This window comes from Biomphalaria glabrata, chromosome 1 (genome assembly GCF_947242115.1).
Source record: "Biomphalaria glabrata chromosome 1, xgBioGlab47.1, whole genome shotgun sequence".
In the NCBI taxonomy this organism is placed as follows: domain Eukaryota; kingdom Metazoa; phylum Mollusca; class Gastropoda; family Planorbidae; genus Biomphalaria; species Biomphalaria glabrata.
This window is the reverse complement of record NC_074711.1, coordinates 8,153,350-8,169,455: the sequence shown is the minus strand read 5'-3', so window position 1 is coordinate 8,169,455 and position 16,106 is coordinate 8,153,350. Positions and strand designations below refer to the sequence as shown.

Here is a 16,106-nt window from a genome sequence, read left to right as displayed (position 1 = left end):
ACGAGGCACAAGTAAGTGGAAATGTCGATGTACAAAATATTTAGAGAAGCGGGCAAGGAAAATGGCCTACAAGGCGAAGAACTTGAAAAGTTCATTACACTAAAAATAACACAGGAGGAAGAAAGGGAAGAAAGGAGATTTAATAGGGAAGAAGCCAAAAAGAAAGAAGAAGATAGTAGAAGGAAGGAAATCTTACAACTAGAACTAAAACTTAAAGAAAAGAAAGACAAAGAACAGCAAAATGAAAAGGAGGAACACTTAGACAAATACAAACAATTAGACAGAATGTCTCCATTTGACGAGAGCCAGAATGAGTGCATTGACTCATATCTACTGAGATTTGAGGATATAGCAACATCATGCAACCTCCCACAGACAGAATGGGCAAGAAGCCTCATGGGGCGCTTAAAAGGTAGAGCCATCAACATCTGTCTTCAAATGAGAGATGAAGAAAGAAAAGAGTACGTGGCCGTGAAGGAGGCGTTGCTAAGACAGTTTGGCTCCACAAGTTACGAATACAGAAGGAGATTGAAAGAGTCGACACCTCTGGCGAACGACGATCCACAAATATTCGTCACCAACATGTCGATATACTTCGATCGATGGGTAGACCTGTCAAAAGTGGATCACAAATATGAAACCCTCAGAGAACACATCATAATGGACGCTGTGATGGAAGCTTACAATAATCATGTGAAAACATACGTCACGGAGCGAGAGCCAAAGACCACACAGCAACCGTGTCACCACAGGTATGGAAGTGGATAATAAGTGACATTTAAGAGTTTGTATTAGAAAATAAATTCGTCTTTGCATTTTATTCAATATTTACTACGAACATAATTACTTTACGAGCCTTGCGTATAGCAAAGTCAAAAAGTCATACAGTATATCATAATAATTCTGTTCCTACATAGATCACGCTCAATAGCAAGAATTGCCAAATGTTTTAATCTATCTTTGAGAAGTGTTGACCTCAAGTAATTCTTCATTAGTTTGAGGCGCGAGAAGCTTCTTTCATCAGATTACACAATTACGGCTAATGCATAATGCCGTTTTTATTTATCGCGCGTAGGATTAGCACTTTCCATATTGAATGACACCCCAAAATGACAATTTTTGTCTTTTTGTTTTTCCATACATTTTAAGGACTTTTTCGTATATTTTTATTAGTTTTCCATGAGCTCCTGGTAAATCGACAGGAGGGCGCGGGAAATCTGTTTTAAGATATAATATGGTTTAATTTAATAATTTATACATCTAGAATTAGCGCTGGTCCTATGAAAGTGTGGGGCCCAATGCGGTCGCATAGGTTGCAGTGGCCTTAGGCCGGCCCTGCAAAATTGCGGTGTATGCTACGCCGCCGGTCGACTAGTAGTATTTATAAGTCTATGAATTTACTTTACTCTTCAAAGACCTTAGGGCTATATATGTGTTCCTTAGCTGCGATTTTTTTTTTTTTATCTTAAAATATATAGTCCTGTTTATCACAAATAAAAAAGGAAAAACCCGATTTCGGAAATAGAAAAACAAAATCTATCGCTATTAACATAATGTAGGCGTAAGCGCTTTGACAACATAGCAGACATAAAACAGAAGTAAGCTTAACATTCTCTACCATTGCTTTTCTTTCTGCTAATAATACATTTTTTAAAATGGATACTGGCTTATTATGGACGCGTGTTTATGTATAGACTAGTTCATTTTTATAAACATGACTTCGGCAAGTTTTTTTTTTTTAGGTATCAATTGTCCCGCGGCGTCTAGTTGTCTTTAATAATAATAACATGGGCGTAGCCAGGATTTTTTTTCGGGGGGGGGGGGGGGTTTGGGGGGGGATTTTTTTCTCCCCCCCCTCCCGACTCCCCCCCCCCCCCCCGCGAATTTTTTTTTTATATGTATTTATGTGTGTGTGTGTGTGTGCCTACATAATCTTTATTGCATTCTGACCCTTCATTCTTCTTTCGGAAGACGTTTATTGTACCCTGGAATAGATTCTTCCATGAGTTAGTGGAAAATTGTAGATTCCTCGTCAATACTAGCAAGGGGGTCTGGGGGAGCTCCTACCGCTCCCCCAGCGCGGGGCGAAGCCCCGCCGCCAAGCACTATTTCTGATATTGAAAGCCAACAAAATGCATATTCTGAGGTATCTACAGTGCATTTTCCTGCTATTAAAAAGTTTTATTTCAAAAACCTAATGTGCTATTCTTACTGACTTAGACCCTACCGCGCCGTTTGGCGCATTTGCCGTCAAGCTGTTTCCATAAAATTGTAGATTCCCTGCCATTACTAGCAATGGGGTCTGGGGAGCGCTAGCGCGGGGCGAAGCCCCGCCGCCAAGCAATATTTCTGGTATTGAAAGCCAACAAAATGCATATTCTGAGGTATCTACATTGCATTTTCCTGCTATTAAAAAGTTTATTTCAAAAACCTAATGTGCTATTCTTACTGACTTAGACCCTACCGCGCCGTTCGGAGCATTTGACGTCAAGCTGTTTCCATAAAAATCTGTCACTGGTAATATCTGAAGCCTCTTCCCACCTGCCTTGAGGACCTCAATGAATGAGTGGCGTCAAGTTGTACTAGGATATCATTGCAACTCTTCTTATGCGTAATTCATTTGTCGGAGAACATGTCCCGCAAACCTCATGCGTCGCTCTCTCACAATCTTAATAAAGGGTCGACTCCCAGTTCGGCATAGGATTTCCTTGATTTAAACCCGATCTCTATAACTGACTCCTAAAATCTGTCTTAGCCATCTTTGTTGAGCCACATTTAGTGTTTTTCAATTTCGGCAGATGACTATTCACTGCAGTTTATTATGGGAGCCCTGCCACTGGTAAAAATGTGTAACCACTCTTGAATACGCTCTTGGAATTAAGTGACTGTACTTTGCTTTAGATTTTATATCGAAAAGAGAAGTTTTATAGTCAAAATCATCTGTTGGGGGTTTTCCACCTCAAAATGCTCTGTAGGGGGATCTTAAACTCAAAACCTTCTGGAGGGGTTTTAAACTTTAAACAAACGCCATCTGTAGAAGAGGGGTTTAAACTCAAAACTCCCGATTGGATTGGCTACGCTAAAATAATTTTAGTGTGTAATTTGCTTTTTTTTTTATATTGAAGAGGTATTTTTAGCATTAAACCCCTCTGAATGGAGGTTTAAACTCAAAACCCCTTTTGGCAACGCTCATAGCATTTTGAGTGCGTAATTTGCTTTTTTTCTTACACTGAAGATGTATTTTTTAGCCTCAAACCCCCCTGGCGGGGGGTTTAAACTCAAAACCTCTTTGGGTGTATTCATAGATTTTAGTGTGAGTAATTTGCTTTTATTTATATTGAAGAGGTACTTTTTAGCTTCAAACTCCACTGGAGGGGAGTTTAAACTCAAAACCCCTTTGACTACACTCAAAACATTTTGAGTGTATAATTTTTTTTTGGTTTTATTATTAAAGAGGAATTTTTGACCTTCAAACCCCGCTGAAGTGAGGGGGGGGGGGGGTTAACTGCAAAAACCCCAAGTAGGGGTTTAAAACTCAAAACCCCTAGTAGGGGGTTTTAAACTCAAAACCCCTGGTAGGGGTTTTTAAACTCGAACCCCCCTGGTAGGGGTTTTTAAACTCAAAACCCCCTGGTAAGGGGTTCTAAACTCAAAACCCCATTGGTTGTGCTAGGGCAATTGATGGTTTAGTATTAAAATCTCACCTAAAATAAACAAAATCAAAGCAAAAAATCATTCACTAAATTCCAATCCCCCCCAAGGGGGGGGGATTTCATTTCGGGGGGGGGGTTGAACCCCCAAAACCCCCCCCTGGCTACGCCCATGAATAATAATAATAATCTTTATTATCCGTATGGAAATTTGTCTTGCAATTTGTGCATTACACCAAACAAAAAACATTATAACTATAAGAAACCAAAGTGTACATTCACACCAGACTCACTCATAATTTACATGTGACAAAGTTTATACAAGATTGTTCTTATTTAATGATTTGATTGCCAGAGACTATCTAATGCCAGATTCTTTCCTCTGTCTCAGTGAGAGCAAACTGGAGCTTGTGTTTTCTTTTAGCACTCCGTGGGTGCAGACGACCTAAAGAAAACTTAAATAGCTTTTAGACTGAGGACAACGGCTATGTCTGTAGATCTGCAAACAGGGACGGACAGGGTGGCAAAATTGCCCAGGGCATTTTATACCATTCGGCCTATAACTTGTGTATCATATGATGGGCATCCAATTCTAGTTCTACCTGTCTACATTATTAAATGGTCCCTTTTACAACAGAATACTATAATACCTCTAACAATTTAATACTTTCTATGGTGGTATTCATGAGGCCCTTTTGGTGGTCCTACTCGCCCAATTGGGTACCAGCCCATCGGGCATTTGCCTGAATGCCAATATAGCCAGTCCGCCCCTGTCTGCTAATTATGCAGGTCTGTGTAGTCACGTGAAATACTGTAGGCCTTCTCATCCTTAATCGTAGGAACAGAAAAAAAAAAAGGCCTATTATAATTCACCATATTATAAACGTTTGTAGATCTATATAGGTTAGTATGTCTACGTACTGTTTCAAATCACGCACGTGTATTTAGTCTGTATATCTTCTGTACCGGTAAACACACTTCAAGTGTGTCAAAATGTTTAGATAACGTCCATCAACATTTGGGCTACATAAAAAGACCATACTCTGTTAATGCACACACTTAAGTCCAAAAGACTTCAGGGTACAATAGTACAAACAGTTAACTATCAATTGTACGGAAACAAGCTCAAAGGAAACAATTTTGTCATAAGTCCAATCTATAGCGTACATCTAGACCAGTGATGCTTAACCATATTTGTCCGGCGGGCCAGTTTAATTTCCGACACTCGTGTCGCGATCAACATCAACAAAGCGTTTAAAAAAAAAAAAGAAAATAGACAATAAGCCATTTTTATTTTACAAACCCGTGAATCTAGTACTTACATTAATTCTTGAGAAGTTTATCCTAAACCAACTTTTAAATATTCTGTTGCACAGATGAGAGGCCAAGCTAGTGCAGCGGTTCTCAACCTTTTTAGTGCCGCGACCCCCTCATATTATTCCCCACTAAGTAGAAACCCCTAACAATAATTTTTTTTGTTCATAGGCCAATGTAATTGTAAATTTGCTGTTATAAAATCGTTATCGTAATGCCTATATCTGATCTATGGCGTATCTATTTTCATTAATAGACGCTGAACACAGAAAAAAAAATTTTCTTTAAAAAAATGTATGTCTATAAGTTGCTTTAATTAACGTTTCTATTGTGTATTCACCTTATTATGTGCATACTAGTGTGACAATGTCAAAAGTATGGCGAAACGTGGAGGATGATATTAAATCAGGTCCACTATATTGCTACAAATGTGTAAATACGCCACAACCTTTGTTGGGAAAATTGGATTCTTGTAGGAGTCTTTGTAAGAGCACAATTAATGTCATCTTCAGCAACAAGTCGAATTCTTTTTTAGACTTTATAACTAACAGGCTGGAAAACATCGCTTCCCAAAAGATATAATCTTACTGTTAGAAATGGACGCAACACAATCTCAAATTGGGAAATCTGTGCAAAAACGTGGTCCAGAATTGTGTCACTGGCATTGAAAAACAATCATTTTTAGCTGCATCGCTTTTGAAGAGCTCAATAAATTCTTTCTGTCTTCCGACCATCTTCAACTTTGACTTCTAGAAAGTGTAAACAGAATGTCATGTAGATTTGGAAGTTTGGTGAAATTTCACTAGTACGCTAGTGCTAATGTTCTTTGACAGAAATTTCCATTGTAGTCTGTCTATCAGATTCAATGCCCTTTTTTTCCTCACAGAAAGCAGACACAATTGGCAAGATCTAAGTTTAATTTTCATCCAGTTTTCTTTGCCAAAGTGGACGTTTCATTTGGACGAACGGATCTTTTCAGACAAATTGAGCCATAATGTATTTGAATCCTTGCATTGTAACATTTTATTATTCAAGGTGACAAAGTTGTCTACCAGATCGGATATTTTCTGTATTTTTTTTTCTTTTTGCTTTCTGATAAAACCAGTAACCATGTGACAATGTGAAATAGCAGAACACTTTGAACGCATCAAACTCATTACCTAAAAAAAACCCCATTATCAATGAAAAAAAACCCATCTCTGCCATCAAACAATGATGTTACACACACTAACTCAAAGTGCCATCTGCATCCACTAACAAAATATCCGTCTTCCTAAATATGTCACCCTCATTTTTTTAAATTTTATTAAATTTATGTTGAACGGTCGTTTCATAGTTTGTAAATTAGACATCAATCCCAGTAATGTCCCTTTCTTTTGTTATCAGAAATGACAATGTATACCAACTAAGGTACAAATATGCTTGTTAAAAACAAAACAAAAAAAAATTCTGATGATTAATAGATTAAAAACCCAAATTTCCAATGATCTTTGGCGACCCCTGACAAATGGTCATTCGACCCCCAAAGGGTAGAACATTGAATCTAGAATCGTCCGTGAGAAGATTACGTAATATAGGTTTCGCAAGACTTATCACTGAAAATTAATTTAAATTAAGTGCTAGTAATTATTGTGATATTTGTTAACGTTTCTTTTCGGAGACTTAGAAAAGTTTCCGCAAACGGAGACGAGCTCAATTGTCGGAATCACTTGAAATCTGTGAAGCAGTGATGTCTAGCATTATAAATCTACCAGTTCCAGTAGCAGCTCTATCTGGGCACTTGACAGATTGACCGCAAATGGATTTTCAAAACGACTTACACAGTGGCGTAGCTAGGGTGGTGGGGGGAGGAGGGGAAGAATTTGAAAATCCCCCCCCCCCGGGCTTCCACTTGAGTGCGGGCCCCAAATGAGTGTTATTTACATTAAAAATTAAATATCGCACAAATTGCAGGGGCCACCAAAGAGGCCAAGTCCCCGGGACCCCAAACGATGGAAACTTCCTAGCCACGCCCCTGGACTTCAACCTAACACGATCATCATCACATGTTCCAGGCTGAACAAGAAGCCAAAAAGATTTTGTTTGTGATTAATTCAATGAAGCCATGGAGGCTCGGTTCCATTTGATTCAACAACTTTTCTAATCTTGCTTGTCAACCATACTTTTGGCACTATCAGTAGTAACTCTCGCTAATTCTCCCTAGTAATAGAATGATCCTGTGTGATGGTTGAAACCTCTTTGACAGGACTTCGGTAGAGGTGTTCCCTTGCATGTTCCTCATTGCTACTAACTTCTCTGATTTCAAAACTGCTGTTTGTACCGCCAAATACATACAATACGCTTTTGAGCGGCATAAGATGTCAGTAGACTCATCAGCGGCAATAGAAAACATTTCGAAATCTGCTTTGTCTGTTGGTTTTAAATGGAGATATTTACGCATGTCTTTAACTTGCCTTGTAACCGTCACGAGAAAGGTTGACAGCCTCAACAGCATTCTTCTTTTCAGAACTCATTTTTTCCATCATTGTTAGCAAGAAAATTTTTATGCATTTGCCGAGATGTCTTCTACTTAGACTGTGAACAACTCTGTAGCTAACTAGCCCTAAAGTCGACTCATTTTCTTATCTCTTTTTGGTAAATATTCTCATCAAACCTCCACTCTAGACGAAATGTAGCAATCACGTCTCAACCCAAGAATGTCGCCTTATTTATGTATGTGTTTGGTTTCATAAAGCTGTTTAATATTAAGTTATGTAAAAACAACCACTGTTTGTTTATAAAACAAATATGTTGACTAACTAACGGTATCAATTCCTTTACCCTAACGTAGAGAAATATTTTTTTACTCTTTTTTTTTCTGGAGAGGGGATTTTCTACTTTTGTGCTGACTATTCGGCGGTACGGATGTGGCCCGATGCCGTATTTTGGGCATCACTAATATGGGCTTCTACCTTAAGCCCAAAGTGCATCCCTTACTGAAAAAGGTCTTCTCAACAAAAAGAAAATAAAGTAATATTTTACTTAGATCAATTCAAGCCACAAAATCTAATAAATCCACCAACCGTATGTGATAGTTTAGTGTATGTAGTATATACTAGTTTTGTTGAGATCCTAATGTAGAAAGTCATGTAGGGGCTATTTTTTTAATCAACAAGTTTTTTGTTAAATATCTGGTGAAAGACACTATTCAATGGTGCCTCAAAATCGTAGCTACCAGTAACTGTACATATTTTCACTAAAAAGAAAAAAACAACATATAGGGCCTATGGCCCTGTGGTAGCCATTCTTTGGATTTGTTATTACATTGCTATACACTGAACGATTCTAAGATTCTATAATAGTATAATACAAATAATACAAATATTTGTAAAGAAAAATAATTATGGAATTAATTTATCTAATTATTATTTATTATTATTATTTTTTTTAACTTTATGATACCACGTTAATATATTTTTTTTTCTAAAATGAATAATTGGGTTAGGTGTTTAATTTTTATATACTTTTTTATAAACTGCCTTAGTTTCTTTAAATTTTCTATATAAGTTTTCCTTCTGTTTACAAAGCTTCTTTAATCTATTATTGAACCAGCATTCATTTATTTTGTTTGATGTGTATTTAGTTGGTATATGATTTCCTATAATGTTTAAAGATATAATGAAATTCCATAGCTCATCGACTGGTTGGTAAATGTCTTTTTCTGATAAGAATGTTTGTTGAAAGTTTAATGCAGCTTGGTGTAGTTGTGTTAGGTTGCATCTATTCCAGAGTAAGCTTTTTCTTTTGGGTTTTATATTGGCTACTGCTTTTATCTGACTGTGTATTTTAATGATTTCATGGTCTGATAGACCAGAGATAATATCATAATCTATTACTAATCTAGGTCTGTTGGTTAAGAAGAGATCTAATGAGTTGTTTAATGTAGTTGGTTTTTTAATGATTTGATCTAAACTTAGATTGTGTAAAGTTTCTGTGAAAAGCTCATTTATGTCCTTAAGGTTTTGATGTTTATCTATGGTTAGTGTTTTCCCATTTATATCAGGTAGGTTGAAATCACCCATAATCCAAAAAACTGCATTTTTATTTTTTTCTTTAAGTGTAGTTAACTGATTACATAGTTCTTGCATGTACTCTAAACTAGAATTTGGTGGTCTATTATTGCCTATTATTAGGGATGTTGAGGTGGTGTTGTTTTACAAAATGTAGATTCTATATTTTTTTGAGTTGGGTAAGGTAATTTATAGAATCTAAATGTTTTAACTAGTAGATATTTACAATAAAATATCATTCGTTTTTAATTAGATGAGGAACAGCCGCCATGTAAAGATTATCACTTCACAAGTTGAAAATTTAGAAGATTTAAAAAGCCAACTGGAAGCAATCCAAACCAATGTTTTAACAGTAAGTAGATATTTGATGCTTAGTTACGTTATCACGACAATGTAATTAATTCATAGATAATCTAATGTAACTCTGTGTGTGGTCATGTCTGGCTGGGGCATGGGCCACTAACAGGGGCGGAGTGGGTATCAAAATCGGCCCAAGCATTACCATATAAACCGGCCCACAAATGAATGGCATGTCATATCATGGGAGAGGGGGGGATTTTTTTTACCCCCCTCTGCAATGCATATGTATGTAATTAATCTTCATTACATTCTGACCTTTCATCTCTTTCCGGCGTTTTTTTGTTTAGCCTAGAATAGGTTCTACTATTAATTTGTGGAAAGTCAGTACACACCCAAAAGGACAGCTAGGGAGTCTGGGGGAGCGCTGTGAGCTCCCCCGATCCAAACTTTATTTCTGTTATTTTTAAGCTTTAAAAAAATGCATATTCTGAGCTCGCTACTCTTCCGCTAAAAAATTCAAGACCCAAATCTGCTTTTCAATGCACTTAATTAATGGAGTCCGGCGACTGGTAGAAAATGGGAACTATAGTTTTGCTTTAGTTTTTGTGTTGGAGGTGGAGGATAACCACAAAACCCCTTTTGGCTACACTTAGGAAATTCGGTAACTGTAGTTTGCTTAAGTTTGCCGCACTGGGGCATTAAGTAAAGTTTCATTTTCAGACAATGAGGTCTGAGGCAAGTGATGGTTTAAAGACCCCCTCCTCCCGGCTTCGCCGATGTGTCATATTATAAGTGTAAGCATAATTCTCTTCCAAATATATAGTTTGATAACGCATCGAAAACTGGATGTATGCTTGCGTAGGATTACATATTGTATTTTATTTATACATGTATGTAGTCGGAAAACTAAAAACAATACAATATTGTATAGGGTTAGGGTTAGCAGCCTTAATGAGTTTGAAACTTTTTGGTATTACTTATAGATTACAGACGTTTCTTAAAAAAATAAGATAGTTACGTCCTACGCATTTCATGTGTAAATCTAGTCATGCATGTTGATCTGTGACTTAAAATATGCTAAGTCATTTTTTTTCCTGGCTGACTCAGGCAACCCATTTCATTAAAAGATAAGAGAATGCAGAACGGTTAGATAGGCACGTACTAGTAGGCTACATTCTCAAAAAACGCGAATTGTAAATGAATATACCATGACCCATTATTTAAAATATAAATATAAATCTCCTTTCATTAAATATCGGATTTGACAGCGCTTGAGGCTTATAAATTATTATAATAACTATAAAAATTTCCATCATTAATGATTTCATACTAAGCATACTAAGCATAAGTTTGCCATTAATTATAATAGTAAAAAATGATTTATATCTAGATTTTAAAAAAAAATTAAATAATATTTTTTTGTAAGCCTTAAGTGTAGCATCTATGTTATTATAAAAAATAAAGAAAACTTACTTTTTCTGTACAAATCGTAGAAAGAAAAACTCTATATCCATATTGAGGTAGTTGAGCTGTGAATAAGTTGAGTGGTTTTCAATTTTGCGTCGGTGTGCGTGTATAAGTTAATTCCTATTAAGTATTGTTAAAGAGCTTCTTCTTCTTCTTCTTCCTCGTTCTCATTTTAATGTTGGAGCCTTCAGACCAATATATGAGATGAACTGTGCAGTGATTACCAAACCAGGGAGTTCTCCTTAGAGTTTTTCTTTCTATTGGGGTGTTTTGGCGCCAGTGTCTTTTACGGGCCTCATGGTAAAGTGAGCAGTTTTGAAGGACATGTTGTCTCATTCTGTTGTGTCCGGTCCTGAGTCGTAAGATTATAAGTTTATAATAGGCATTATCTTTCTTGTGATTCGGATGAGAGCGTGTCCATTTCTCATTTATTTTATTTACTATTAGTTTCTTCATTTCTTCTGGAAAGAGTTCAATGTTTAATTGTGAGTTTGTTCTCCCACTCTTGGCGAGTGTGTCAGCCTTCTCATTTCCTTCTTGTTCTATATGTGCTGGTATCCATTGCATCCGTTAAATAGCTAATTGTCCCCCTAATTTTTTTTTGCTGCGTTATATCAATGTTGTCTAACTTAACCTCTCTCATCCCTCTTTTTCGTTAACTGACAATAGAACCACCAAAAGACGGGGGAGGGAAGGAGCAAAAACAAAAGGGAGTGCAATCAAACGTCCATGCCGACCAGCAAAATAATTAGGCCAAACATAACCTCGAAGACATCAAAGCAGTGTTGAAGTTCATGCCGCTCGTGCATAGCAAAAGAACGGTCTAACGTTTCGCAAATGATAATACGTACAGTGTTTTATTGTACATTTTTTGATATTCTTGTTGAATTTCAAACAAAATTAAACGGAATGATAATAATAATATAAAAAAAAAGAAAACGTGTTCGGGCATCTGTGTCTCGCTGCTGTCACTTTTTTTTAAAAGTTGTCTGCAGTAAAAAAAAAATATTTGGTCGCGACCACACCGGCCCATTTGGTACCGGCCCACCAGGCATTTGTCCGTTTGCCCATACAGCCAGTCCGCCCCTAACCACCAACCAGCATCCTCCAGGCATCTCGGTTCTGTGCGAGTCTCTCCAACTGTCATCATATCTTACCCATCTGCTAGGTATCTGCTTCCAAATCACGGCGTTATGTATTCCTGGTTCGTCTCCTCTTCCTCTTTTCTTCGTGGTTCCAGATGAGGGCTTGTCTTGAAATGAGTGATGCTGGATGCAGACTTACTAGGGACTTTGCCCATCCATTACCAGCGCTCTGATTAGTATCTTCTTGAATGGGCTGCTGCTTTTTTTTTTCTTTGCTAAAGTATCTCATTAGTGACCTTGTCTGGCAAGAGGACTAAAACAAAAATCTTCCTGATTGATGAGTACCTGGATTTTTTTTTCAGTGGTGTCTAAGAGCCTTTCTTGACTGTGGTGCTTATTTCCCTTCTGATGGTGATTTTCATTTTTAAGTGAATCACACCATCTTCTATTTGTTTAAGTTTAGAGTTTGATTTCTGTGAGCTATAATACGAAGAACGAATGAGATTTGGGTAATGTGGAGGCACTATAATAGAATGTTAAGAAATATTTAAGAAAATAAAAAGAGAAGACCGGGAAATATTTAATCGAGATTAATTTCATCTCACCTCATCTGTCCCTTAGTTATCGTAGGAGTACAGTACTCGCGTAACCAAAGTCTCCCCCCCCCCCTTTTTTTCCCTCTCAGAAGCTATTCTTAGCAGAATAGATCTATCAAGAAAGAGAAAGATGTCAGTCCATTCTTATACGTTGAGATAAATGGGGAAAAAAAATCTATGACGCTGTAGAGAAAAAATTGTTGCTGCCAACTAAAAATAATTATCTTAAAAAAATTCTTTGTGCTACAAGTTGGAGAACTTTGAAATACTGCCCTACACACACATTATTAACATATGTAGTGAGAAGCGTGGTCTAGAGGCTAAGTACGCTTGAACTTGGCTTGTCTTGGCTACCTATGAAGGGGGCTCGAGCAGAGTTGTGTTTACTGAGCGCCTAAAGGCAGCACAGAAAACCTTCTCCCAGATACCCCTTCCCCCACTGGTTCACAAATGAGATTGGACCATAGCGCATGAAAGTAAAATCTATATAAGGTATATAAAATCAAAATTTTTTATTATGTTCAGTGTTTACTGCTACTTAAGAATCCGAGAGAACTCAGCTATTAACTGATGCCCCACTCGGAAGATGATACCTCCTTCACAAGACTAACTTACGTGAAGTAATGAAACTGAGAAGTAATTACATCCAAACAATAATTTAAACAATGTGCTTAAAAAATTCGTATGAACTTCCTTCTACTCTTTCATAAATACCACAATTTCAAACAGAAAAAAACAAACATTCTCTACTCTACTACACACCAACGTTAATAAGTCCACGAGTTTTTTCGACACAGAAATAAACTTTAAGACTTGTAAAGGAAATACACATATGAACGATTAACATTTTATTAAGATTCTAATACATTACTTTGATGAAATATGCAATATATAGATGTTAATTAAGAGCTTAAGTTATTTTTATGATTACTTTTCGAATGTTGTAATTTATCACAAAGCTGTATTTTTAGGTGATTGAAAAAGCTGAGCTATGGATTCAAGAGAAAGAAAATGATTTCACTTTTTTAGAAATGAGCCGATTCCTGACAAACGAAACGTCAAAGTTTATCATGAAGTGTCATAATATCGCTAGTAAGTTCAACAAATAATCTATACACACAAACAAGCTCTCTCTCTCTCTCTCTCTCACTCTCTCTCTCTCACTCTCTCTCTCTCACTCTCTCTCTCACACACTCACAACATCATCATCTTTCCTTCGTAGAACACATTCTCTTGCTAGTTTTTTAATGGCTTTGCAGCTCTTTCCTGTCCTCTCGGCTTCATCTAGTACAGCGGTTCTCAACCTTTTAAGCCTTTTACAAATCCCCACTCTGCGGCGACCTACCTCCTCCTCCAACCGCAAAACTATTTTCGTGCATAAGCATAAGTAATTGTTATAAAATGAAAATGCCTATAAGTATCTGAAATGCATTGCCAAAACTTAAAGTTTAATCACGAAACAGTTTGAAATGATATTCTTGGAATAGATTGTCCTCCTTATCACTACATAACAAATAAAAGAATTTTTGACCTTTGATACGTGCATCTATTTACTTTTCTATTTCTAATTCACCTTATCAATGACTTTGATAACTATGTGAAAAGCATGAAAACCATCATTCGCAAAACTAATCATTTGAAATGGAAAAAAAAATTGCAATACAGACAAATCGGGATATGACTGCAAACACTTGATCCAGATTTGTTTAACTGAGATTAAAGAGATACCAGTTTTCTCCACATCACTGTTAATTAATATACTCTTTCTGTCTCCGGAACACCTTCATATTTGACTTTGAAAGGACTTCTGAAAATGCAAACGGTATGTCAGGAAGATTCACAAAGTATGATGACATTTCGTGCGCCTGAATGCGATAATATTCTTTCACAGAATATTATCATTTTATCCTTTTGTCAGGTTCAATGTTATTTTTTTTACAGTGAACAGCTAAGATTGGCAGCAGGGAAATATTTTCTTCCATTTTTGTTTGTCAATTTGAACTTTTATTTGGAAGGATCAGATTGTTTCAGACAAAGCCAGCCTTGTTACATTTAATCCATGCAGTGACGCTTTTAATAACTGGTAATTCTTGTGGCTGTGTCTTTGTTTCTAACCTTCTTCGATGAATCACACAGTTAGTTCCGATGTCTTTAGTTTACTCGTTATCTACCAAACTTTAAAATCCAGACCAACATACTTTGCAAACCTAGAGGCTAGTGCAGTATATTTATAACTACAACAGAAGTTACTAGTATATGTACAACATTAAATCATAGTGTTTTTACACTGAATTCAGTAGTTCCTTCTATTGAATTTTTTTTCACTAAAAAAAATTTTCATAAACATTTTTAACGAAACTTAGATCAACTCTGTCTGTCTGTCTGGGTGGATTCCTTAACACTTTTTTTTTCGCGCATTGTCAGATCAAGTTGAAATTTTGCACAATCATTCATTGTCAATGACAGCACGTGAATGACTCAAACAGTTAACCAATTAGTTAATTAATTAGCAGTAGTTTTATGTAAATACGTGGAGATAAACCTTGCAATATTTAGAGATGTGACAATAATTGGACGGTCTTCTCTCTTCATTCAAAACATTAAAGCTTTTAAGTAATGTTCCCCTTTCAGACCTTGCGGTCTATAGGAAAGATGATGTAAAGGTCATCTGTTTCTGTGGTCCACAGTTAACGAGGGTGTCATGCGGCTAGCACAACGACCACCCGCCTTTACTTTTCCTTAACCTATTTTAGGCACCCATTAGAGCAAAATTGACTTGGAGCGCCCTAAAGTTCCATAAATAAAAAAATTAATTATCTAAATTGACTAAAATCTTCAGAAGACAAGCGCCTCCATTCAAAATGAGATTTGTAATAATTTTTTTTTTAAAATTAGCTTTTAATCTGATTTTGATATAACTTAACATTAACTATCTTCGGACAAATGAACAATTATTGATATTAGTTATTTATTAATTATTTACTTTATTTAAAGGTGACAACAATGAATCAGCCAGAGCAATTTCTACAAGTGGTGTTGCCCTGGAGACTCTCCTCTCTGTGTCATGCACTAGTAACCGAGGTAGATATTATTATTATCACAAGTTAATTTGTGAATAGATCTACTTCATAAACATTATTTAAGTACAACACTATTATTTTTGTAAAACCTATATAAATGTACTTAAAATATCTAAACAATTATTTGAGATATAGACAATTGTAAAAAGTAGTACAAGCTACGTAGACATACATAACTAGATAGACTAAAATGTATTATATTTATGGAAATGATTTTAAGTATTTTTTTTATCAACTCAATCAAGCGATAAATGGCTATATTGTTGTTAATACATTTATATCTTGGAATTTATGATTCGTCTTTGTTTTTTAGTAAAATATTAGAAGTAAAGATTTTTTTTATTGAATTTCATTTTCTTTTTTTTTTAAACGTCTAATTGGTTGAAATTAATGTAGAGAAGAAACTTATTTAATTTTAGATGGAAATTCAACCATATAAAAACCGATAGCCAACAACACTAGACAGATAGTTAACGAAAAGTCCGTCTTTCGGTGAATGCATTATTTGTAACAGCATGCAGTAAATTAACATGTTCAACAATTTAAAAGTTTGTTTTGTTTAAAA

General features: G+C 36.0%; 1 long non-coding RNA gene across 1 annotated transcript; it reads left to right on the top strand.

Annotated features, from left to right (window-relative positions):
• Positions 1–1,544: 1,544 nt before the first annotated feature.
• LOC129924319 (uncharacterized) lies at positions 1,545–15,542 on the top strand. The gene is made up of 4 exons (XR_008776302.1): positions 1,545–1,598; positions 9,267–9,365; positions 13,433–13,553; positions 15,456–15,542. It is a non-coding gene; the product is annotated as an uncharacterized LOC129924319 (long non-coding RNA).
• Positions 15,543–16,106: the final 564 nt, after the last annotated feature.